Source organism: Zosterops lateralis (genome assembly GCF_965231275.1).
Source record: "Zosterops lateralis genome assembly, chromosome: Z".
Taxonomy (NCBI): Eukaryota; Metazoa; Chordata; class Aves; order Passeriformes; family Zosteropidae; genus Zosterops; species Zosterops lateralis.
Window position 1 is genome coordinate 18,514,433 of NC_139800.1, and position 26,853 is coordinate 18,541,285.

The following is a 26,853-nucleotide window of genomic DNA, read 5'->3' on the forward strand; positions in this document are numbered from 1 at the left end:
CATTAACAGAGATAACCCCTGGAGGGAGTTACCTGTGACTCATGGGCCATTAGCAGGAGACACCCCAGAAGTCATTAGCAGAAAAACACCCCAAAGGCGTTAATGGGCCATTAGCAGAAGAGGCAGGGGGCTTGGGAAAACACTAGCCCACCTGGTTTCAACAGTTCATGAAGATGGTGATAGAATAAATACTTTGTGTACATCCTACACTGCAACCCAGGACATTGGTTTAGTGTTTTAAATTGCATTTCATAAAGAATCACCTGAAGTGAGTTGGTCCAGATGCCAGAGGTAGAGGTAACTAAGGGCGTTCTGTAATGAGAGGGGAAGCCTACATGGGATGACAAGAGATGTGGAAATAGTTTATGCCACTTGTGATTTGAGAAATAGCTTGCATCTAAAATCATATTGTAGCTCAAAACAATCACTAATGGGAGCACAAACTATGCCTGTCAAATGTGGAATATTCTTCTGCAAATTTATGGCATTGCTATAGACCTGCTTGTCCTGTCCTTCATCCTGGTTGTGCCTTTTCACTCAGCCATCCTTAGCAAGAAGTTTTTGACTGACTCACTGCAGCCAGTCCATACACTTTCTCAGCAAAGCAAAGGGTCTGTACTTTAGTTAGCTTGGAGCATGGCTGCTGAACTTTGGTTTGTTTGCAGAGTTCTTGCAGGCAGGGATGATCCATGAGCTGCCACACAGTACATTGGCTCTTTGGAGGTACTCTGGAGATCAAAGAGCCACCCTGCTGACTCAGTGTGGACGACAGACTATCTCAGAAGTGTAGGGGATAGACTGTCCCTAGAGTAATATCTACAGGAACTAAAACAACCCTTTTAGACATTCATACTGTCTAAAATAACCTATTTAAATGTTCACAAGGTCTTAACTACTCTCCAGTGTACTAGAAATCAGGATTATAGAATTATTTCCATTAGTAATGGTGAGTGGTGGAATAAACAAGTTGTGGTAAAACAGGATAACATTGACAGGGAGGGATAATGCAAATATATATCTCTTAGGTGCCTTTAACATTTAAGAATTTTAGTAAAACTTTGCTGTTTATAACAGACAGATGTGTCTGTTATCTGGGACCCATCTGTGCATTTCCAACAAGGAAAGACTGACCTCTCCTATACAAGACCTCTCAGATTTATCTTTTGGCAAGAACGAAGTAAAATTGGTGGAATTTATCAGCCTTTCTTTGCCTAGCATGAATCTTTCCATAACAGACATTCAGAGCATGGCTACACTTTCAACTTTAAGTGTAAATTAATGCTATTTGGTTTTTTAGGCTGCTTCTCGTATCTGTTAACCTGTGGAATCCAGCACATACTTTTGTTGGTGCAGTGAATATTGTCAAGATGTCAGAGTGTTGTCAAGATGTATTCTACATCTAATTGTCCATTTATTTTTTTTTCTTACTTAGCATTTCTAGAAGTGTTTCCATTCCTCTTCCATCATTTCCTCTTCACTGTGAAAGTGAAGCAAGCACAGGTGAAAATTAAGGCTGTAATTTACAACTAAAAAAGGCATATGGCTCTTGCTGACACTACAGAAAATAGCCATTAAAATGTTCCTGAATGCACAATACAAAGACCTCGAAAATATATGCTGGTAAGGCAGCTGGAGCATTTGCAACATCTTTGTAATATTTTAAACATTGCATTACTCTGTATGAGAAGCTATCTCTATGAAATCCAAGCATTTAAATTAGCATATCCTGTAAGCAGGCTTGGCCATGTGGCTCAACCTATTTAAAGCTCAATATCTCTTTCTTCTGGGTTCTAAATCCAAAATCTGTTAAAAAAACCCCCCATGGGCTACCACACATCACACAAATATACAATCAGTACTGGACTTAGATATTCTGGGAGATCAGGCAAATCACTGCCATTCTTTGTCCCTCATTCTCATATACACTATATATATCCTTTTTCATTAAATTTTATAAAACTCTTTTTTCTAGTTAGAGCTACATTTCCTTTATGCCATAAAAAGGAAGTATCTTGTAACTACAAAATAATTGTTCTGTTATATGGAGAAAGGTCTTTACTCAGTGTTCATGCAACACATTACCTTAGTGATAGGAGGTGTTGCTAGATACCTAGAGGTGGAGCTGAGTATTTAAACCTTAAAAGGAAGATTAAAGACTACATTTTCAGTGATAAGTAAGACAAATTAAATATTTCCTTGATTCTATCAGACTCTTCCACGATGCTCAACAATAAAAGCAGTTTTGTAGCAAGACCTCTGCAGTTCTCCAAGATGGCCATCCAGATTTCTGCTCAGGCAGCCTAGAACCTCATAAAGCCCATGGACAGAATTCAGATATTCAGAATTCAGTTGACTGATCACAAATTTTTGGTGTAGCACCAGATTTTCTGTTACCTGTCCATGACAAAAAGCTGGAAAGCCTTTTGTAGAGAGGCTAACTGAAATGCTCATTTGTGGTGGTGCTTAAATTCAATTCCAATTGGGTTTTCATTGCTCCAGTTTGGTTTTATAATTTGTGTTTTATAATTTTGTAATTATTACTATTGTTTAAGATGGCCTCTCCTTCCCTCTCCTTCTCTCCTTCCTTCTCCTTCTCCCCTTCTCTCTTTCCCCCAGACTTTCCCGCCAAAACCTTGGTTGTCCTGGTAACCCTATCCCATAATAGTTGTTTACCACCTTTCTGTTAAGTGTCAATCTTTAAGTTATATAACTTCCCCACCCCCTCATCATGTATTCCTCCTCCCCAAGTTACTTATTATTGGTTCAAAAGTTCTGCATCCCCTCATTATACCTTGGTTGAAGGTTGTAATTGGTCCCACGCAATCCCACCCCTGTAACCCACTCAATAAAAAGCCGTGCCATTTCAAGGCCAGCGTCTCTCCTCGGAGCGCTGCCTTGGGACCACGCATCCCCTTGGTTGCACACCCTGAGAGTCCCGCCTTTCTATTCTGCGCACTATCCGCACCGTGGTCGAGTTTGCCCACGCCTCTGGCAAAGTGGCCCCTGGATGTAGTGGCGGCAGGGCTGGCCGGAGCTGCACCATTGGAAAGCCGAACCACTGCACTCATTACTGTGTTTACCTCTGTGCCACAGCCTGAGGCCCTTATTCAAGATGAGTTTGTCTAAGGATTAATTAAGAGCTAAGCTGAGAAAACACTAAAATAACAGGGAGAATGAAGCAAGTATTCTAAGTAGGAATTTCCTGTCCGCCTTACGCCAGACTAGTGAAAAGACTTGCTATATTGGTCACATCTACTCTTGTAGCTTTCAGTTCTATTGACACTGACTAACTTTTTATGCTAGCCACAAATGAAATTTTAAAGGTGCAAAAAAATCCTTTAACTATGTCATTTAACAAACCCCAAACTGAAAGGTTTTATGTTTTGCTACCCTTGTTTTGGATTTAGTTTAACTTTAAAAGGTACTTTAAAAATACTCAGTGCATGGGTTGCAAACCCTGGAGAGATTGTTTTTCTTCTTAACACACTGTTATTCCATTTGAAATAAAAAAAGAAAATTTAAAACATGCTGGTAGATCTTGTGCTATTAGGTTTTATAAAACATATAATCTGGGGTTCCATTTAGCCTAGAAGTTTCTCATTAAAATTTTTATGTGTTATATGAGATAATAGATATCAAGGCTTGCTGCTGTTGTATGAAAAGTAACAAATAGATTTTTTGCTCTGCAAATCTGAAAGCTAATTTGTAAAACAGATTAAGACAGAAAACATGTAGTTTCAAAAGAAAAAGTATGAACTGGATCATTGTTTCATTCTTCCACTCTTTTGTTTATGCAAAGTGCTGAAAAAAGTCTACAGTGCAGGCCTAAGTGAGAGATTCCACAGGAAGATGTCTTTGCTTAGAGGTCACTAAGTATCATTGCTTTTCCTTTTTCAGTCACAAATACCAGAATAAAACTCTGCAGCATGAAGTTCTAAGGCTGGGACTGAAAGAGTGATTTAAGAAGAAATAGGTGTCATCAGGTTGTGGAAGTTAAACTGATGTCATGGGAGAGCCTTAGAAATGCAGTTCTTAGGTGCTTACTCAAATGTCCTTTAGGGTCTGTCCCTTGAGACACGTGGTGATTCTGTCAAGACTGTGACAATATATCAGGAGGGGTAAACAACATCAAGGGCCTTAAACACCAGCTGGTATTTCAAGCAAAGGAGTTAAAATCTGAGATAACTCATCATTTACAGCTGCAAATAGAGTATTTTTGTAGATTTAAAATACTAGTTTTGAACAGAAGAAGCTGGCAAGGCCTCCTAGTTCAAGACTGATTAATTTATTTGTTATAAAAACGGGATTTCAGAATTAAACATAAGTATTAGAAAGAATTAAGTTCCTAAGTGAAAAAGCAGTTCAAATCCTATGTATTCCTGGTCATGCTGTTTGTAGTCCTAGTGTATTTTTTGTAATTTTACTTAATTGTTCTCTGAAGCGTAGTCCAGAGGGTTACCTAAACTCAAGCTTGAGCTACTAGTTGTATTAACTGTTGTGGGACATGCACAACTTTGCTCAAGTCAGCACAGTTTAGGTGACATTTGATTCACTACTTGGGAGACTGCTAAATTTGGAGTTATAAATACACAGTGTTGTTGTATTTGACTGTTAATTTTAGCTAATTTTCCTTTCCTGCTAATCCCACAATTTTTTCTGTCACTGACATATAACCTGTCTTGGTGGCACTGTCCTCTCTTCATACTGGTGATGTGACTTGAGCTCTAACTACTGCAAGGCTCACCTGTGGGAAGAACTGTGCTTGAGTGTGACAGGATTGTGGCCATATTTACAGCTAGCAAAATCCTGAACCTTTCCAATTCTGGTGATGAGCTATTTATGTGGTAAGAATAGGCAATTATGCAAGGTCTAAACCCCTTTTATGAATTAATGTGTGTCTTTATTTGGCCCTAGGTGACCAGGCTATAGGAGACCTAAGATACACCTCAAGAACATTGAGTGCTTCAAGTAAGAAAATGGACAGATTTAAAAAATAATTCAAACAGACTTAAAAAATAATTAAAAGCAGGCTTAAAAAATAATTAAAAGCAGGTTCTGGCAAACTAAATCTTACAAAAATCAACAATGCATGGAAGACACGTGGAAGTTGTGCTCTATTGAGTTGTAAGGAGGATTCAAATTTACTTTAACTGTACAATACTGCACCCCAGAGGTGAAAGAGCATTGCCAACATTCTAACATGAAAGAAATCAAAACATAATGCTTCAGTGCATTTTTGGCCTTCAGTGCTCACTTTAAGCATCATTGAGGACAATTCTGACCATTCAAAACCACTCTGTGTATCGCCATTGAATTCGTGGTTTGCATTTGAGAATTATCCTAAATAGTGTGCTTTGTTTGGGACAAAGGAATTAGCTGCTGCAAGTCCCACTGCATTACTGGTTAAACCCTGACTAACGGGTGCCAGATGGTTAAAGGTGAGAAATGTCAGTAGTTTCTCATCAAAGTGTGTCCTGAAGATTTATCTCAGCTCTGACACTGGCCTAAGTACTCAAGCATCAAAAAGTGGTGGAATTCCAGCTAGAGCTGTGTTTGTAAATCACTTTCATCTTTATTCCCCTCCTTGTCACATGCTCTTTCATGGCCACTGAAATTTGCTGAATGGAATTGAAATCCAAAAGGAGCCTGGACACCAGAATATAAGTCAGATTCACCTTTGAATCTCAGCAAGTATGTGGTGTCTCAGTTGTTTTTGGTGCTGCATTTAACTGCTCAGAGACAGATGTGTACTCCAGACATGACATTGCAGACTGCTTGCAAGGCTTGCTTGAATGAGGTACTGTGTGCAAGCTCTGCCACATCTGCTGGAGCTCAGGCAGTGACCAATCTAGAAGCTCAATGGACCTGTGCTACCCCCAGAATTGACTGGAATATATGCATTATACATACTATAACTAATGGTGAGCACATATTACAAGTAATTACAAGCAGAACTTCCTGATGGATGTGAATTTAGCTTTTGCAGAATAGAGTTTCAGATTACTCTTTGTGAAAGGTCCAGTACCACTTGAAAACAGTGCTTTTAACAAGGTAAGTAGTAAACATTGTTTGGGGAGCAGAACAGGGGGTAGCAGATGTGACTTCTTGTCCTAGTGGAACTTTTTTTTCCACAGTATGTCCTTAGCTAAATTAGATTCTACCCCTTCATTTTCTCAGGCAGTTTCCCTCCTTTTGAGAAATAGTTTTCTTAGATGGAAGGTAGCATCTAAAAGCAAAGTATCCGCACTGCTGCAATTCTGTTGTCTTTCCAGTTATTTCTCTTTTGATTCTCCCTGGTAAGCATATTTCCACTGCACAAAGCTTGCACTCATTATCTGTCTTCCTTTTGACTGACAAGCCATTTTCTAGAGAATCCTGTCTGTCTGTACAAAAAAAAAGCACTTACTATATCTGATGTTCATAAAATCTTAGTTAATGTTACCTGCCTTTGGGAGCCCTGCAGATCTGTGGATGGGATGTGTCTTCCATCCTCTCTAATAACATACTATTCCTGTATCTTGTGTTGTTCATTTTATACTGCATGCACACAAGCAATGACTTCCTAAGTGTCAGTGAGGGATGCCAGCAGGCCTTTGTGCCTTCTTAATTATATAAGTATAAATGTTACCATACTGAAACCAGGGAGAGTGTAATTACTGTAATAGTTTTCATATGTGAGAAAGAAGTCAGTTCCTTTTGGAACTGAATAGTTTCAAAATTTGAAGAATTCCAGCATGGGGGTTTTGGTCATAACCCCTGGTATCCCTGTGATTTCAATGTAAGAAGCTGACAACTTGCTACTGTCATGGATATTGGGGTAAATCTCTTCTGTTCCTCCTTTGGCCTGGATGATTTTAAGTGAATATCAAAACTGTCTAGATACTGGCTTTGCATAAAATGCTATTTTCTGGATTATGGAAATGTTGTCTTTAAAATCATCCTTTTACAAATTAGCCTTCAAATAGCATTTCTTTATAACTCACCTCCGAGTTTTTTTAAAAAATCTTTTAAAAAATGGCAAATTACTTTGAAGGAAAATGACATGAAATGAAGAGTCCAGCCTTAATTTTGTAAGAATAAATATAATCTCTGAAATTGCCCACTCTTTTTTTAGCTATTATGTACCCTGTAGTTCTCTCTCCCTCCATTCTGATCAATTACACATCAACCTTCTTCAGCTAATTAAATTGTCAGTTCTTCAATAAATGCAGCTTCAGGTTTCTTCTGTAAGACAGTACTTATATACATGATATAAAGAGATGCTGTACATAAAATTCTTACCAGCATAGTAAACATATGTCTGCTGGGATTTGATATGATACTGTCATACCTGACTGTAAATTATTAACAGATGTTCAGAATTAACTGGTTTGTCCTGAGTTACAGTTAATTAAACACCATTCTCCACCTGAAAAGGTACCAAAAGACCATAGTTCTTTCTCCTTCTAGATCCTAAATTTTCCACCTACCTGAGAGTACAAATTCAACGAGTTGGAACGACAGGAATGTTATTGATGCTCTGTGCTATTTTTGTCATTTTCTTCTGAAAAGAATGCCTTCCTTCACATATTCTGGTTTTATCTTTGTATTTTTTCCTTTTGTACATCAATGTACAACACAGTTTCTCCCTTTCTTTGAAAATTTAAATGGTGAAAAAGTTGAATAAATGAGGTAATGCATTTTAAGTTTAGTTAAATGGTTTTAGTACAGAAGACAGTTTTTGAGCTCACATTTTTTTCCTAATATACATTGTAAAATCGACCTTATCATATTGCCCTCTGGTGGTATAAAATGGGAGTTTAAAATACAATTAATACCATAAGGGAAATACCATCCTGAGGAATTAAATCAAGAAAACAAAATTATTGCAGCAATGATGTTATGGTTCAATATTAAAGAGCATTTTCTGCTCTTGTTGAATACAGCATCATTAGATTGATAGAGATTTGGTTGGGACAATTGCAAATATAATTTTGAGATAAATTATAGTAATTTTACTAACTTTAAAACTTCCCTTATGATCATTTGTCCTTATAGCCTTCCAATATGATAGTTTACAAGAGAGAATTTGATTTAAAAGGCAAGATAACAATACAGTCATCTTTCTGATGAGCACAAACAAGATACTTGCGATAAAACATAAATAGACATAATGAGAACAGTTTTCTACTATTTGTATAAAGGACTATAAACAGTGGTAATTTGTTTTTTTGCAGATAGTTTTCCATTCTCCAGCAGAACTCACTACAGATTGCAACTAGAAAGTCAATATTTTAAATGTACTCACTTGTACCTTCCTAGAATGCATAAACAGAAAAAAAAATGAAGAACAACCAACCATAAGGTGCCACATTTCACACCAATATGCATTTTTCAATGTGCTGTGAACATGCTGGAATGTGCTAGGCTCTGTGCAATGTTAGGGAGCAGGCACCCCTCACTTAAGCAGATTACCTACATTACTTTCTGGGAGAAAACAAAGTGGAATTTTCTCCTTATTGATATGTCTGTAAATTTTTAATCTTGCAATTCTGTATTTTAACATATTTATTTGCTCCAGGCAGTGGAATTCTCCTTCTGTGAAAAGAAGAACCACAAGTGACGGCTTCAATACATCTGAGCATGGAAGAGTTTCAAAACATCTGGCTCCCAAAATCACCCCTGAAAGTCCACCTGTGATTGAAAGTGAGAGTGAAACCATCAAGGCAGTGAAACAAGACTGATCAAAGGAGATGCCACCTTCATTTTGTGCATAGTTCAGACATGAAATAAGCTTCAGATAAACAGCAAGATAGCTTGGTATGCCTAAACACAAAAAGAAAATTAATATGTCATCTAAATGAAATCTCATTGGATATCATTTATCTTTAAAATGGAAAAGTGTGCTGAAATACAAAGCTTTACTTTTGAGGCTTCTCTGGTGAGTTTTTTGTCTGTTTTTGCCGGGCCTTTTTTTTGTTTTGTTTTTTTGTGGGGTTTCTTTGTTTGTTTGTTTTTTGGTTTAGTTGGGTTTGGGTTTTTCTCACCTCTCCCACTATTATTTATGAATAGATATTTCCAATTTGACTTTTAAAATAGAGAAGATGAGATGAAACTCATAGGATGCTCGTGCCTGCAGTTAGGTTGGAAGTTTGGAGCAGAGTAGACTCCAGTATATTTTGGGGTTTTGTTTCTTTGTGGGTCTCTCACCCAACCAGTCACCACAGACTTTGTGGTGGGGATACATACTGTCAGAGGATCCTCATAGCAGGTGGAGGAATAAAATACTTGCATGCAGTGGTGGAGGACATGAGCACCAGTGCAGGGCTTCTGGCCGGCTCACGGCTGCGCTCTGCCTCAGGAATTCTTAGGTGCAAAGTCAGCTGAGGATGTTGCGCTTTCCAGTGTGCTTCCAGTTTTAAAGGTTGAAAATCTGAAGGTAATGGCAATAGCCTTGAAGTTCCTGCACGTACTGAGGGGAAATAAAGGTCTGTTGACATTCCTTGTAATGCTCCAGTGTTGCAAGGTAGCTTATTTCTACTTCTCTCCATTATGCTAATTTGGGTAGTTCCAGAGTACATCTGGTGTAGGCAGAGGAACCCAGCAATGTTGCATCAGATGTAACTAGGAAAGAAAAAGTATTTACCATAAAGATGAACTTTCTGGAAACTCTGTTGAGATTGTTACTTTGATTTAGAACATGTCTGAAGATACATCTTTGACTGTCCAGCACCTTACACCTAAGAGGCATTTAGCTCCTAATGGAGAGTCCTATAGCTACATCATTACTCAGAAAGCTCAAGTAAAGTTGATTTAGTTGAAGCAAAATAAACAACTACCTCAGTGGCAGTCATTCCTTTTTCTTAGCATTTGAGTCCTGCTACCTCTGTCTTGTTTCCTCTCCTGAACACTAAGGACCATGGCTGCCATTGGGCTTAAAGCCAGCAGATTTCCATTGTACAACAACTGGCTATGTTCTTCTCACTCAGCCTCTTGTCATTCCTCTCTCCCTCCTCATGCTTCCTTATTTTCAATGAGCTTTGCTTGGCCTGCTGAATGCTCAAACTTTGCTGGCTGCTGAGCAGTGGAGCCTGATCCAGCTCTAGCCTGAGAAACAGCAGTTCCTAAAAGGCTGCTAATGCCACCTGACCTTCTTGTGACCCTTGTAGCATGAATATATTACCTTGTGTCTTGTTTTAGCCCAGGTGGCCCAGGATTTACTGCAGCATGAGATTAATCTTGCCCATGTGCAGAAGGGCTGTTGTTACAGTGACCTGTGCTGACAGGACCATTTGAAAAGACCAATAGAACAAGTAAAACCACATTGCTGGTTTCCTGTACTCTTGGGATTTTGTGTGGAACTTGCATTGTGTTTGGGTAAGGACAATTAGTTCAACTACCACATTTTGACACTAGGAAATACATTTATTTTCTTCAGCAGACATGCAAGGGAAGAACCCTGTGGGCTTTTCCACAAAAGGCATATTTGATGAAGGAGCTGCATGCATGGGAGGGATGCTTTCCCATTTCTCCTCTTTGTTCTGTAAGAACTGTGCATGCTCAGTGCCCCAGCCTTCCTCACAGAAATGGAGACCAACCTCAGTGGACAAATTCCTATACAATGCTAGCAGCCCTTACTCCATGGGTCTGAAGATCACAGAATTGAGTTAGAGGAGATGACACAATAGCAGGAGGAATGAGACAAGACACATATGAATCCTTTCATTTGATCTGAGGCACACATGCAGGTTCAGTCTGACTGCATAGTACAGGAGGTTACAGGCAAGAATATGGATTTTTGATTTTACTGTGATCTATACACACGCCTTTCCTCTAGGTGTCTTGGAGAAGCTAAAACTTACAGTTGGGAATCTGGAATGGATTATGTTGGACTACACTCTGCTCAAACATTTCAAAAATATTTGTCCCTCCCCCTAGGAAACCAGTCTCTCTGTAACATTCCTCTTACTTCCATGGACTTGTCTGTGGTGTATTTTTCCTAGGAAGGATATGAAGAGCTGGAAAGGAATCTGGGGAAAGTACATGTTGTACATCAAAGAGATTCCACACTCTCTTTTTAAACTAGACCAGACTAGACTAGAGTCATTCAGTTGGAAGTGACACACAATGGTCATCTAATTTGACTGCCAGACCACTTCAGGGATGACCAGAAGTTAAAGCCTGTTACTAAGGGCACTGTCCGAATACCTCTTGAACATTGACAGACTTGGGGCATTTACCACACTCCCACTAGAGAAATGCCTCCTGATGTCCAGTCTGAACATCCATGATGCAGCTTTGAACTGTTACCAGTATAATTCTTGATGCCCTAAAAAATCTCTGTTTTGAAAGAAACAATTGACACTGACCCATACAGAGCAGCTGGAATTATTCCAAATTTTGCCAATCTATGTAAAATTAAACTTTCCCATTTCTAGATGCTGCCTACCACCTTATTCTCTGATGTGTTGAACAAGTTTTGCAAGAGGCGTCATGTTGTCTCAGTCTCTTCAAAGAGCTACTCTTCCATTGAGTAAAGTGATAAGATCAGGGTTTTTTAAATGTTCTTTGGCACTATGAATATGTTTGTGTACTAACAGGGGTTTGTCAGTATTCTTTTGTGCTAATTCAGGTTGTGTTAATTGTGAATTTCATAAACTTTGCTTCTCCAACATACAAACTTTATAACTCCAGTGAAAGCTCAGCCTGTGATAAAAGGCAGGTTGCACCCAGAGTGCACCCAGACAGAAGTTTCCTTTTGTTCACACAGTGTACAAAAATCTGCTTGCCTTTGTCCACAATAATTGTTACTATAATATTCATCTAGATGCAAAGTATGAATTGTGTTTTCCTGCACGAAGCCTTGGCAAAGGACCTTTCAAGGAAGTTAGACACAGAGCTGAAAAACAAGGCATAGAGCTGCACTGCAATACCTACAGATTCACATTGGGTCCAGCATGAATTTTTCTTTCTTTGTTCATGTTTTCTAATAAGGAAACCAGACTCCCAAGATGATTATCTGTGCAGCTTTCAATCCCACAGTTCTCTCTGATGTGAAGTAGCCTACAGGATCAATCCTGTACAGAGGTTGACACATAGTGACAGAATAATACTTAAATCATTATTTGAACAGAGCAGCTGATTAAACATCTCTCAGGGCAGAATATATATTGTAATCCCAAGAAAATCAACAGAGGCTGAAACTGAGCTAGGCTCTAAGTGAACTTGTTTTTTTATGCTTGGAACATTCTAATTTCTTAATTACACAAGATGGTTTTAGTCCCATCGTGGCCCCTTTTGGTGATCTGTATGCCTCCAGGTCCTGTCTTTATACTGATAGGTCACAAACCAACCTGAGTCCTTCTGATCCATCCTCCTTGCATACACTCATTTCTCTCCTTGCTCTCTTATGAAATTCATTGATCACATACTCTCACCCAAACCTCTTTGTCTTTGTTTCCAAGACATTGCTGCACATTTCCAGGCACTAGTATTACCACGTCACCTCCATTTAACCTTTCACTGGCCCATACAGATAGGGGCTGCTTTTACTTTGCTTTCAGGACTTGTTGTTTCTGGTTCTGTGAAAGGGATATTCCACCCAGCTGATAACAATCCTCAGAATTTGAATATCACTGTCTTCTCTTCTGTGGTCATCCCTACCCTTTGCCACACCTGCCACTCCTTTGGCTCCAAATCCCTCAGCTCACTGTTATTTTGAATTTCCATTTGCCCTAAAACCCCTCTTTTGCTTTACACTTCAGGTAATTTTAGAGGCACAGCAAAGTTTTATTGGGCTTTGTGCATAATTTCGATTATAGGATATTAATTGGCAGCTCCCAAGCGGAGATGTATGTGATACAAAATTGTTGAATGTTTGGGGTGAAGCTGATTCCCATGAATACATCATCTGTGGTTTAACATTTAATTCTGAAGCCAGTAATGTGGGGGTTTTTATCCCCCTAGGGTGAGAGTAAATGCTGCTGGAAACACAGACCTGCTGAGGTCTTTAGGGACATACAAAGTTATATATCTTCTCCCTTGCCTCATGAGACCTCTACATATCCTGCGAACCTGAATGTATCAAGGTTATGCCAGAGGCAGTTTTTGTAGTGGTGAGGAGGGTTGCACTACAGCAACTTCCAGTCTCTGGTTTTCTTTTTGTAACTTGTTTGTGTTTTGTTTCACACATTTTCAGGAATGGAAGGGCTCAAGTTAATCTCTAATGTTCATGAAGAATTTCAAAGATGCCAGCACATGACTGGTGTTGCTTATTATGAAAATGCATTTTCCATTTCCTTCAAGCATGGCTTAATCAGCACCTACCCATTCCAGGGGCACTCCCACTAGTCCTGGCCTCTCCCAGGTGGCAGAGCAGAGAGCTGCTGCCCTGTTGGACCTGCTCACTGAGCCACCCCATTCTACATCTGACTCATGCATTTTTATGCTGGCTGAATAATTACCCTTTGCGATTGAAAGATTCCAACCTATGTATGGTACAGGTTTCTTACTCCAAGTTAACATTAAATATTGGGTGCATGAATCCTGTAGAGACTGGAAAGTGAGGGGTGGGGTTGCTTTGTGGCGTTTGGTTCCCACATCAGATGACACAAAACCAATAAAGCAGTTGGTGCCAGAAGCTGGATTTTCACAGAACAGCCAAAGGTGCCATGGAAGAACTTCTCTGTGGGAGAAATGTGGCTGTAAACATGGCTTGGACACAGCAATCTATGAAGACAGCAAGGGATTTACTTGAGTGAGCTTGAAAGGCTCAGACTGAGGCAGATTTGTTGTTTCTGCCAGGAACAGATTCCCTAGATGAATCTAGTAATTTCAAGACATCTGCTTGTAGATTTAGACAGGGCATATATTTAGCCTAGAGAAATCTTCCCCACCTGATCTCTCCTGTTATAAATGCCACTTACTTCAATGAGGAAAACAGAAGAGCTGTGAAATGTGCAAACAGCCTCTTCAAATAACTAGTTATTTAGTGCTCAAGAGGACAATTAAAGTTTCATGGAAAATGTCAGGATCCATGCAGAACACCAAGCTCACTGTGCTGGTTTAAGAAAGGATGCTGGCACATCTGGCATGAGGGCTATATCTGGCCACATTTCTTCTGAGTTTGCTGTCTTTAGGTAAGTGCCTTATGGTGAGCTGTTGACTAGTTGCTGTGGCCTTTGGAAGCTCACAGGTAGATCCTGCAGGAACACCTTTAATTCTGTGGTCAGAGCACAATATCCTATTGTCTTCTCAACACTTTGCAGGAGTTACTCTGTTGCTGAACCAAGATGATTTATTTCCCTTATAAAATCACTCAGGTGTGAACTGAGAAGGTCATTGATGAACCGAGGAGAAATCAACATAGTCCACTTCTGGCACTGACTCTCTGACAGAAAAATAAACATAAGTACATCCCATATTCTTTCCTGTGTTGGGAGATGTCCTGCAAAATATTTCTATATTATCTTTCTCTCTTTCCCATCCCCCCTCCCTTTTTTTCCTCTCCCTCTGCCTGACACTAAACCAATTTTAATGAAGATATTTCTGCCAGTAAGATGGTGGGTTATTTGTTTCATGAGCCTGTTCCAATGTGTCATTTAATTGTTCCATTATTTCCTTTGTTAGCCTCTGGATAACAAAGTCATTGGTATTTGACTAATTTTTCATGCTTGGATTAAAATATATTAGTAAATACAATGTCAGCTGCAAAGAGGAACTATCAGCAAAGTATTGGGATTTAGAGACTTGGTCTGGTTGTTTTTTCCTTTCCCTGAGCAGTAATTACTGAGGTAAGTGAAACTTCTGGGAACTGTTATTTCAGATCAGATTTTAACTACTTGCTTTCTAGAATGGAGGATATTCCTGCCTGAGTGAAGCATAAATAAGAATAAATATGGAATATTTAATGGAGGACTCACAGGGAAGGCAAGCAATAAAGTGCTGGATTTTATGCCCCTTACATTTAGGTAACAAAAAATTACATAACTCAAGTGACAAGTACTAATTTAATATTTTTATCTGGGACAGGACAATCTCCTTCCCTGAGGAGATATACTCAAAGGACATTTCAGGTCCTTTCCAAAGAGAGAGATGTTTATAGCACTATCACTGGGAAATCAGAACACAAGTGTTCAGGACTAAAATATACTGCAGTCCCTATGGTCAGTGCTGTGAGGGATAGGTTAGACTGGGTTCCTATAGTATGATTGTGGGGGGCAGGAGGGGAGGAGAAAGGGAAGGGGATGAGGAAGAAAATCTGATTGAATTTCACCCTGAGTTTTTAATTAAATCTGAAATGAGTACTTCTGTAAGCAGGTAAATTCAGAGTGTGAGTCACAATGATCTCAAACTCAGCAATTGTTCTCAGAAAATGAGTGGAAAAAAGCAGCTGAAAGGTCTCTTGGCTTTTTGCAAGAAGATGCTTTCAAATAGGACAGATGCTAAATTCTGAAATTACGAAGAGAGAGTTTCTGTAGCCTTTTAATCTGCAGAAAACAGAGGTTTTTCCTTCTGTGTTGCCGAGAAAGCCCAGGATCCTAAAACCCCTTGAGACACCCTGTCACCATTTAGCATGGAGTGTCAGAAAGTGGGAAGCTTGAAAAACTACCTGGGATTGGAACACGCCCTTGTTCTAAAACCTGTGATTATTGCCGGACAGCATCCTTTCTAGCTTGTCTCTTTTAAACACAGGGTAGCAGAAGGTGAAACGAGAGCAAGTCAGTGAAAGTCCTTCTGTCACTGAACAACAGAGGAGACTAGGGGTGGGGATTGCAGCATTTTCCGAGAAGGCTAAACAGAGGGGTTAATGTTAACAAGTGGTTAATAAGGTATGGCTGCCTCCTGGGGAATCTCTTGCATCATATATTCAGGCACTTTCATCATGGCTGTTGAGACAACAAGACTGGAATTCAAGCCTGTAAACTGATGCAACAATGCTTCTAGAGCTGACAGCAAGGGATTAGTTGCCTCTTTGATGGAAGAGAATGAAAGAAAAACTCTAAAACATTTAGTTTAGTGTCTGAATTAGAATGCAATGAGGACCTCAAGAATAAATCAGTGTTGCAGAAAAATGTATGATTAGAGATGAAATTTGATGTCAAAATGATAAAATAATCTTTAAAAAAAACCCCCAAACCTAGAAAGTGCTAGCATTTTACTGAGGTTTCTACTTGGGGAAAGACTTAATGGGAAAAACATTAGGAATCCCTTCAGCACAGGGTGGGAGATCTTGGAGCACGACAAGGCTCAGCTTTCCCGAGACAAGTCTCTAAGAGTTCTTGTATTCTAATGTGTTTTTTTGTGTCAATGTTTTTTATGCTCTATCTCCTGAACATCTCTTTTGATTATTGCATATGAAACCATGGGATCGAAGTATCCGTCTTATTTTACGTGGAATTATGACAAATCTGTGGGCAGACAACATTACATGGCTGCTCATCAGCAATTTACAGGGACCTCTCCCAGAAAAAACAAGGTACTTGGTGACCAAGGAGACAGTCATGAAGGAAGTAATGAATTCTTTAAGGAAGGCTGGAAGTGTAATGTGTATCAACTAAAATTTTATCTGAATATTTGTGATGGGGTGGCTGTTCGCCCAAGTGCTGCCAGCACTGGTCAGCCCTGACTCCGCCACAACACGGGGGCCTTTTAGCCAGCCAAGTGGGACCACAGCTAAGGCATGAGCAACAAAGGAGACGGGACTCTTCAGGCTTAAGCGACAGAGGGGTTTATTCCTCTGGGCCGGTGCTCCGAAGAGACACCAGACCCTTGAGTGCGGTCTCTTTTGACAGGGGGTGGTACACCAGGGGTTGGTAGAGCAGGGACCAATCACAGGGGCAAGGGGAGTGGCTCAACATATATCAATCATATAAACATCCAATAACTTAACTTAGAGGAGGGGGAGCCTCTGATTCTATCCAATCACCCTGGGCCTCGCCTAGAAGTTTCTAGGCGGGGGAGAGGCCTGCAAGTGATGGACAGAACCAGGAGTTATATAACCAAATGACTGACATAAAACGAACTTTGAGTAAACAACTTAGGTAGGAAACCAAGGGAGGGGAGGAGAGGGGGAAACAGGGAGAAACCATTCAATAACTGTACTAACAATAACATCATGAAACAGTAATAATAACATAAGAGGAACTGTTGGAATTCACTCATGCACCTCCACAAATATTCTTTGAGTAGTTTTGACTATTGTAGGAACTGTTACATATTTTGTGCTGTTCATAAATGTAAAAGTGTCCTAGCTGCCTTAGGCACTATTTACAAAAAGTAAATTTATGCGCGTTAATAATCATTCTGTTGAAGTAGTAACCAAAAACAGTACAAATGAACTCTGTAGGGTGATTGAACAGACTTAAGTTTTCAAGTCTGTGGCATCAGGGCTTCAGATATGTAGAGGGGAGGAAAAACACTAAATATCTCAAATGGACAGCAGGTGCATCTATTTGACCAATACCCAGTGAAATATATGCCTTATTTTCTGTATATTTGTTTGCATAAGCACTTACGCCCCTGTGTACTTGTACAACAAATATTCACTCTACTAGTTATCATATATCGTTCACGTTTGAAACCGGAATTACCTGATTTTAGGTATCTTGAATTGTAAAACATAATAAATAGATTATAATTTAAAATCATTTAATTGAATAAACTAGAGAAAAATCCCAGAAAGATAAGAAATAAAATGCACATTTGTAAAACATGCCTATTAGGAGGGGCTGAGAGAATGGGGTTTGTTTGAATGTCAAGGATGAAGATAGTGAAACAGCCATAGTCTATCCATGTAGAAAGACTATTATAAAATGTTGATCAAGAATTTTCTCTTTTGTGTGGGAAAAGAACAGGATAAGACAGCACTTTTTGTTACAGAGAGGTCATGAAATGAACTGTAGGAGATGCTTCTAACTGTGCAAGACTGGGTTAGTTGATGATTTTTACAGGCATGATAATTTTTGAAAGCAGGTTAATCTGTCAAAGATAACATTGATTGTGCCTGAACTTGTCTCTACGCAGACGTTTAGACTGTACAGATCTCTCTGAAGGCCCATGGCTGTGATACCAAGCCTAGGCTGGGCTTAGGAGAATGTAGGACTTTGCAAACATCAGAAGGAAGTGAGATGAGATGAGGTGTGGGGGCTAAATGAAACAGGATAAAATGCAGTGTAAACTCATTAGGTATGGATCAATCCAAGCTTGACACACCATTTTCTTTCTAAACACAAATAATTTTATTGAATAATTCAGTAAAGAATAATCTACTAGGTATCAATTTTTTTATAGTCAACATAATATCTGGTCTTGAAGAAAACTATTAACTGCATTGAAGAAGAGTTGCTTGAACTGTGCAGGAGTTTGAGACAATTTTAAAGAGGAAAAGAGACATTGAAGGGGAGGGAGGTACTAGTAACTTGTCTCATTTGAGACCAGCCTTAATAATTCTATTACTGCCTTTGGTATAAAAAGAATTCAAGTACTGATGAAATGCAATGAAATTCATTTAAGCAAAGTGTGAAGTCATTGCTCTGAGGGAGAAATAATGAGAAATAAGTTGGAGAAAATTGGTTGAAAATACTTAAATAATGACTATATATATAGAGAGAACAAGATGCTGGTAAAGCAGTAAATGAGACTTTGGGGTGTGTCAGTACAGTCCGTGGCAGCTATTAGAAAATATATTTTCTTGTGCATCCCAAACTTCATCTGAAATACCATTTGCAGTTTTGGTCACCTATATGCAAAAAGGGTAAGGCTCAAAAGCACAATCAGGGGAGCAGAGATACATGGGAGTAATCTGAAAAAAATTTACTTAGTCCAGAAAAAGACAGGCTGAAAGGGAAACATGTAAGTAAACAAGAGGGATGAGAAGAGGTGCTTTACATGCTAGAAAGCTTACAGAACAAAACCAAATAATTATATAAAATAGGATATCAAAAGGAAATTCCTAACCATTGGATATTTTAATAAACAACTTCCCAATTATAAACGTGGAGGTTAAAAGCCAAATCCTAATTGCTTTTAAAATGGAGCTTTGCAAATTCATGACAGGAGATATATGGTTTGCTGTGAGTGGTAGGAGCACTCCTGCTTCCTTGACTTCCCATCCTCCATTAATAAACATAAATGTCTTTTGCTTTCCCATGTGGCTGTGGTGACTGGGGATGAGGGCTGCCATCCTAGATCAGACCTCCAGAGTCCGTCTAATTTGATAACTGATTTTGACAACAAACTGCAACCTAAAGCTTCAGAGAAAGTGCAAAACTTCTAAAAACAACATGTAATCTAATGTGCTCCTGGGAGATTTCCCTCCTACTCAGTATAAAGAGAATAGTAGATGTCCTGAGGGAAGAGAATTTCTGCCTCTTACAAATATTTATATATCAGTCTATCTATTGTGAGTAAGAAAGTTCTTATTGTCTTTATAAACATGTAAACTCCTGGATTCTGCTGAAATCTTCACCTCAATATAACCTGAAGTTACTCACTGCAATGTGTGAATTTTCTGTCTTTCATTTCATGGACTGCCACTTTGCTTCTTCATTAGAGGAAGACATAAATGACACATCTTTACACTTAATAGAGATCTTGACCTCTTAACATCTTTAGTAACACTCCAACTAGGTCTACTCCTTCCTTTCAGCTGGGAGGTTTTCCATTCCTTCAGTGTAATTTCTCTTCATAGAATCACAGCATCACAGAATATCCTGAGTTAGAAGAGTTATCAAGTCCAACACTTGCACCTGCACAAGACACCCCCAAGAGTCACACTTGTGCCTAAGAGTGTTCTAGAACTCTGTCAGGCTCATGCTGTGACCACTTCCCTGGAGACCCTGTTTGAATGCCCAACTACCCTGTGGATAAAGATCCTTTTCCTGACACCAAACATAAACGTCCCCTGACAAAACTTCAGGCCATTTTCTTGGGTTCTTTCACTGGTCACCCCAGAGCAGAGATCAGTGTCTGCCCCTCCTCTTCCCCTCATGATGGAGCTGTAACTGCAGTGAGGTGCCCCCTCAGTCTTCTCCAGGCTGAGCAGACCAAGTGACCTCAAGTCACTCCTCACACGACTTCCCCTCCAGACCTTTGACCATCCTCGTGATCTTCCTTTTGACAGTCTCTAATAGTTTCATGTCTTTTTTATGTTGTGGCACCCAAAACTGCCCCCAGCACTCGAGGTGAGGCCGCCCCAGTGCAGAGCAGAGGGGACAATCCCCTCCCTTGCTGTGCTGGCCATGTTGGGCCTGATGCCCCCAGGACAGGGTTGGCCCTCCTGGCTGCCAGGGCACTGCTGGCTCATGTTCCACCCACCATTGACCAGGAGCCCCAGGTCCCTTCCCGTGGCTCTTCAGCATCTCCTTCCCCAGTCTGTCTGTACATCCAGGACTGCTCTGCCCCAAGTGCAGAATCCAGAACTTGCCCTTGTTAAAATACATATGGCTTGTGATTGCCTATCTCTCAAATTCACCAAGTTTCTCTGCAGGGCCTTTCTGCCCTCAAAGGAATTTTGTCTTTCTTGAAAGGCTTTTTTCTGTTGCAGTTTTTGAGCTGATGTAGCCCAAGATGAACAGTGAGGAGTTTTTATTTAACCCACTGGAAAAAACCCTCCACAACTATTTTCTACTTTCATCCACCTTTTCAGGGTTTGGACTTTTTTGATACTCCATTTCATGCTGGTAGTTCTTACATTTGCTTTAAAAAGTTGCAGTTGAAAAATATATTAATTCTTTAAATCTGAAAAATGAAATGTGAATATCAAGGTTCATGAATTCTAAGATGAATTTTCACACATCTCTTGTACTGAGTGCCGTGTCCAAAGGTAACACAATTGGTCAGGAAATTAGTCAGGAAGTACTTTTACTACTTTTAAAAACATGACGACTGTGTAGCATAGTACCATGAGAATGCTGCTCATGCATCAGAGCTGTTTTCCTACATTCTTGTACATATGAGGAAGACCCATGGCAAGTAATTGTCTTGAAAATCAGTTCGCATCTTTATACTTTAAGTTTTTTGCTTCACTTGAGAGGTAAGCAGAATTCAGATCAAAAAACTGATTTAAATAATTTTCAGAAGGAAATGCTAGAAAAGATCATAAGCCAGTACATTTTTCTCATGACAGACATACGTGTTCTATCCAAACAGGAAACAAGCTGTCCAGAATTGCTGAAAATGTTTCTGTTTAGGACCACTAGGTGTCAGGCAGAACGAAGAATTCACTCTGCCTGAGCTAGGGTGAATTTCATCCTCGTAAAGGGTTACTGCAAAGACTATGAATCCACCTGAGGAAGAGACGTAGAAACAAGCTCCCAGTCTCTGAAACGGCTTTATCTGCAAGGATGTGTGTCACATCAATTGCTCAAGCTTCCTTTGGACTTCTCTGTGTGGTGCAGCTTCTGGATAAAAGCACTCTGCTGAAAGCAGAACCTGACTGGTTTAGTGCAGCTTAAACCCACAAAATCTCTAGCATGTGGGAGCTAACTTCTTGTTCTAGCTGCTTCTTACCTCAATCAATTTCATGACCCACGGATAGGTATCCACTGCCCAGTCTCTGAGAGAGATTTCCAGGAGCTCTCTCTTAACATGTACATTATTATTAAAATGTACATGAATGTATAAAACCCACCAGTCTGAGCTCCAGAAATAAGAGTCAAGAGAGAAAACTGAGTAAAAGATGAGAGAGACAAAGGGAGATAAAAAGCAAATGAGCAGAGCTGCTATCCTTTGTACTCTGCTATAAATTAGATCTTTGTTCTGTGATGTCAGTTGAAGATATGTTTAATCTTGGCTAATGAGGCCAATGAATGTTTCTAAGACTGAGTTATGGCTATGTACAGCCCTTACCTACTCAGGGGAGGAAATCACAAGTCTCACATTCCCATACACTTGGGACACTGATTAGAATAGGGACTTCACATTATGTATGCCATTTCTACGTATCTTAATGCTAGGTTTTTAAAGTAACCTGCTTTAATCAAATGATTTCAAAGATTTGCTAACGAAAGATGAAAATCCGTAAAACATTTGAACAAGAACATTTAAACGATAATAAGTGTTGGAGAATAGCAATAATATCGTTTATTAAAAATAATTTGAATTAACAGCATTTTAAATGGAGCTTTTTAGCAATTGGTTCTAACAACACTTTCATTAGGACATTAATTACTTCACCAGGTTGCTGTCTTTCTTTATCTATTGTTGCTGTCTTCAGTCAAAGGACTGAAATGAATCTGAAAAGATTTGGCTTCTGGAGAGGATTTTTTTTCCCACAGTTCCAATAATTTCACGAGTTCTTTAAGAGAATATTTCATACAGTGGAGGAAACATAATAAGAATAATGAAAGTAATGTTTTGGGAAACTGCCTGTAAATGAGCTCAGGTCTCCCTGCTCCAGACTTTGAACTTTGCAGAAATGGACCATCTGGAAAACAGCAGAGCATAAATTTACAGCTGTGTATAGGCTGCTCCACTGGATTTTCTGAAATTGATTAAGGAATTGTGAAGCAAGAGATGAGAAGATGTGACATTTTATTCATCATCTCACCTGGTGTTTCTTGCATTGCCCAAACTGCAAAATGGTGCTTACTGGGAACTCTTGGGAGTGGGTCTTGCTGCTCCAAGCCTAGAGGAGACATCTGTGCTTGGGGAAGTCATGGCAGTTTTGTAAAAGCTTTAACAAAGGAATTTTGAAATATTCTGCAAAGGAGGAGGATAACAAATTTTACACATGAGCACACACAACATCACTAGTGGGAAGGAAGAAAACAGTTTTCCCTGAAACATATGAGTCATCAATTTGCAGCTCCAGAGTGACTACTTTATGCAAGATGCATAACTTGAAGAGATGTGTCAGTGAAGTGGAAAGTCCAAGAAGGCATTCTGTGTCACAGAATTAGCAGATAACAGAATGAGCCATGTTACAGTTGCCTAAATTCTTGCTTGTTGGACAGATGGGATAAAACCCCCACATTAGAAATCTCCTGCAAGTTCAGACCATTCTTCTGTTAAAGCCACTATTTTCTCACTGCCCAGCAGTGTCATAAAATCATGTGAGCTGCCACTTATCTGGATGGCTTCCATAACTTTCAAAGTTGTTGTATTAAGGATGCTGGGGCTTCCTTATTCCATTGGCACCAGACCTTAGCCCTGTTTCTGAATTAATATAATCACTTTTTGAATCTCTTGATACTGTTGCCTCAGCGATTCTGTGTCTCCTAGTGTCCAGTGACAATGTAGTTCCAGAGTTCACTACCCACTTTGTAAAGCTGTACTCCTTAACCAGTTTAAATTCTGTTTTAAAGTATTCGCCCAGTTCCTGCTGTGACTAGTGTAGTTTGATATTATTGTAGGTGATTAGCAGTTTACTTTCACTTTTTAAAAAGGTGTTTGTTTGTTTGTTTGTTTGTTTTTAAGTAAATTACATTTACTTTATCCATTTCCTTCTTGTTTTTTGTTTTACTTCATCATACATCTTCTGCAGCTAAGGACTTTTTTGTATCTCCCAAATTCTCTTATGAATGTTTTACTTTGTATTCTTGTCCGTGCACCTCTCTTAATTCCTCTACATCCTGCTTGAAACATCCTAAGGGGTTTGAGGTGTGTCTGCACCAAGTACTTTACACAGCAGCAAAATTATGTCCTCTTTTCTCCTCGTTCTGAGTACCTTGGCTGTGACTCCCAGCATCTTGCTGCCTTTTTTTGGCCAGTGCGTTGATCCAGTGATTCCAGGAAATAGCAGCAACTTTAAGATCCTTTCTTTGGCTTATAATTGCCAGGTTTGAGTTCAGCACCATGTAGTTACCATTGAGATTTTTTTCCCCGTAGGTGCACTATTTCATATTTTTCTTAAGGGAAGATGACCTGGAAAACATTCATCCATTCAGATTTGTGGGCCCCTTCTGGATTTTGATGCCATTGTCAAGGAACACAACTATTTTAGAGATGTGTTATTTTATCCCTTAGAGAGATTGCACTGCAAAATTTCTTGTCCAAGGAATTGGTAAAGCTGTTCAACAAAATTAATCCTTAAAGCATTTTGTGTGTGGACTCACTTTAAACACTTCTTACTGAGAAGTGTTAGTTAACTGCTACCATTTGTTTCTCATCTTACAACAGGCTTTAAATCCACAAAGGACCTATCTTTCAGTCCATGGCAACTTATTTTCTCTATTAGCTTTCGGTGTAGGACATTATCTATGGCTTTCTGAAAATTCAGATACTTGCCTCCACTATTGCACCTAAAGAACTCCAGGAGGTCCATGAGACAGATTTCCCTGAGACAGATTTCCTCTTTGCTGGAATCCTATCAGCTGCTAAGCAATATCCTCCTATATTTACTCATGTGCTGAGTGGATTGGTGTTTTTATCTTAGCATGGCAGGAAGTCAGAGTTGCTGCTCTGTTCCCAATATCTCCCCTGCACCCTTTTACCCTTTCAAGTCTCTCTCTCTTGTGTTCACAGCTGAGCTTATGTTTGGAGAATGTTTTATCCCACCAGACTAAATTATACTGTGGGAAGCAATGAATTGAAAGGAAGGAGGGAGCAAGCAAAGCTTGATTGCGGTTTATTGGTGATGGCTCTGAAACAGAAGAGCTGCTTTGTGCTGGCAGTAAACAAAGTCCAGCCCATGCTCCTGGAATTATATTTACAATTTTAAACCATTTCTTTGTATTTTTAGCAGATGGTGCACTTTTTGATGGTGATGGAGTTTCATGGTGGTTTGATTACAGCTGAACTGTGAAAGACCTGTTGTAGTTTGACAAAGAGAGTAATTGCAAAGAAGATTAATATTTTCTGGACTAACTTTTGAGGGATGTAATTTTAGTAGTATTCAGTATTACAGATATCTAATTTTCAAAATCATGACCTGAGTCCTTTTGAGTCTGACTTAAAAATAGTAATTTTGAACTCTTTTGCTTTGCTTTCTGGTCCTTTGTGTTGTGTGATGTTTTTAGATAGTGCTAAGGGCTGGAAATGAATTTGAAGACAGGATGAGCAAAATTCTTCCAATTCTGTCCCCAGGAGTTTGCAATACAATATTAGTACTACAAGTATTGCCAGCACTGCTGGTTTGTAAGGGAACAACATATGCCCTGGCCAGATGCCACACAGCATTTGCTTCATAGAATCACAGAACTGTTTAGGTTGGAAAAGACCTCTAAGTCTGTTGAGTCCAACCCTCAACCCAGCACTGCCAAATCTATTGCTAAGCCATGTCCCCAAGTGCCACATCTACACAGCTCTAAAAAACCTCCAGAAACTGTGACTTCACCACTTGTCTGGCAGTCTGTTCTAATGCTTGACAACCCTTTCAATGAATACATTTTCCCTAATATGTGGTCTAAACCTCCCCTAGTGCAACTTGAGGTCACTTTATCTCATTCTGTCCCTTGTTACATGGGAGAGGAGACCAACTCCCCACTTCCACAAGCCCTTTTTAATGTAGAGAATGATAAAGCCTGCCCTGAGCCTCCTTTTCTCCAGGCCAAACACCCCCAGCTCTCTCAGCTGCTCCTCACCATTTTGACATGAATTGTATTTAGGTACACTCTACACCCTTCAAAAGGGACAAAATTTGGCAGGTACAGATTCCAAGTGTTTTATGAAAATCTACCATTTTCATAAAACCTTGGGGCACATCAGTTTACTAAGAGAGACTTCAAAGAGAAACAACTGAGACTGGAAGGCAGATTAGTACTGTGTGAAATTCTGCTGTTAACAGTTAGTGCTAGTAGAATGGTCCACACACATCCAGGAATGTTTTGGGGACTTTGGCACATTTTCCCCAAAACACCTTCATCTTGCCTGAGAGATGCTCAGAGAAAGCAGAATGAACACAAGCACTGAAGAGTCAATATAAGAATGACAGTGTTACACTAAGCCTTTTCAAGGCTGTGTCAAACAGAGGACAAGATGAACGAGTATATCCTTTATGTAAGTAGGCATAATAATAATAATAATAATAATAACGACATCAACAATAACAACATTCTGCAACTGAACAAATGTTAAATGCTGTGCTCAATACACTGTGCTCAACTGTTCATCAGAGCACTTAGCTTAGCTTTCCTAATTGAATGCAAAATGTGCCTTGTAGAGAACATTTGCCACACGATGGCAGCATAGTCCAGCGAGACAAAAAAAATTGGCTGTCTTTGCTGGGAAACTGCAGTTTTTAGGCGGCTGATGGTCACAAAGCCACCGTACATCTGAAAATGAAGCGCTGGCAGCAGCTGAATAGCTCTTTTGCACTGTGCAGGCTAAGTGGCACAGTGGGTTAGTACTGTCGGCTTTTTCTTCTGGAGACTCGGGCTTACATCCTGGCTGAGCCCGTAAATGAAAGCAAGTTGGGTGGTCTCATCCCAGTCCCCATTTGTGCCTATCACAAAAACACCGGGCAATTTGGCATGGCCAGGAGGTGCTGCCTGGGAGAGGAGCGGGGTGGGAGTAGGAGAGGGACTGCAGGTCACAAGCAAGGTGAACTGGAAGACCTGTGATGGGAGGTTTGTGTGGCACCTGCTCAGAAAGAATGACAGTCACCGTCTGCCATCAGTATGAATGTTATTCTGAATATATTTGCAAAGTAGTGCTTGACATCCAACTCAGGTCATTATTTTATCCTCCTCTCTTTGCTATTCATGGCGGTTTTGGCAGTGGAAGAAGCCAAGGAGCACTACAATATTTTTGTCTGTTTTTAGGTATAATTATGAAGAACAAATTCATCTGATTTCTGTTTTGAAGAGAGGGTAAATTCTTAAATTCACCCAAGCATCTAGAGCACAGGAGATAAAAGTACAAGGCTGCTACACAAATCTTCAGGGTCTGGATGGTCCCCAAGGCATTGCCCAAGTGTCTGTGTCAGGCCCATTT

The 26,853-nt window shown here is 39.7% G+C and overlaps 1 long non-coding RNA gene across 1 annotated transcript in view; it reads left to right on the top strand.

The window, feature by feature from the left end:
- The window catches only part of LOC310922902, a 44,347-nt gene extending 35,511 nt beyond the window's left edge, over nucleotides 1-8,836 (top strand). The window contains exon 3 of the long non-coding RNA XR_014592513.1: nucleotides 8,561-8,836. This is a non-coding gene — a long non-coding RNA (uncharacterized lncRNA). The remainder of the gene's footprint in view (nucleotides 1-8,560) is intronic.
- The last annotated feature ends 18,017 nt before the right edge of the window (nucleotides 8,837-26,853 follow it).